Source organism: Arachis ipaensis, chromosome B02 (assembly GCF_000816755.2).
Source record: "Arachis ipaensis cultivar K30076 chromosome B02, Araip1.1, whole genome shotgun sequence".
NCBI classification, from domain to species: Eukaryota; Viridiplantae; Streptophyta; class Magnoliopsida; order Fabales; family Fabaceae; genus Arachis; species Arachis ipaensis.
In genome coordinates this window covers 83,039,189-83,039,521 of record NC_029786.2, presented here as the reverse complement: position 1 = coordinate 83,039,521, position 333 = coordinate 83,039,189, and positions in this window count along the sequence as shown.

The window sequence follows — 333 nt, the reverse complement described above, 5'->3', positions numbered from 1 at the left end:
GTGAAATTGACAATTAAAATGAAAGGACTAAGATGTAAGAAAATTAAGATATAGCACTACCACATGCATGATGGAATGAATACCTGAGTCCTGAGGAATATGAGAGCAAATCAAGATGAATTGGAGGAGAAAAAATAAGAATGGTTGGAATATAAATAAATGTAAGCTTTCAAACAATAGAAGTGTTTCAATATGTGTAGAGATTTGGGTCTGTTTCTTTGCTTTTGACTTGATCAAGTTGGTATATATAAAGATAACGAAGACTAATTAAAGAGAGTTGGAAACAATGAAGACTGCAGATTGGATAATACGGGGTAGGAGAAATAATATATG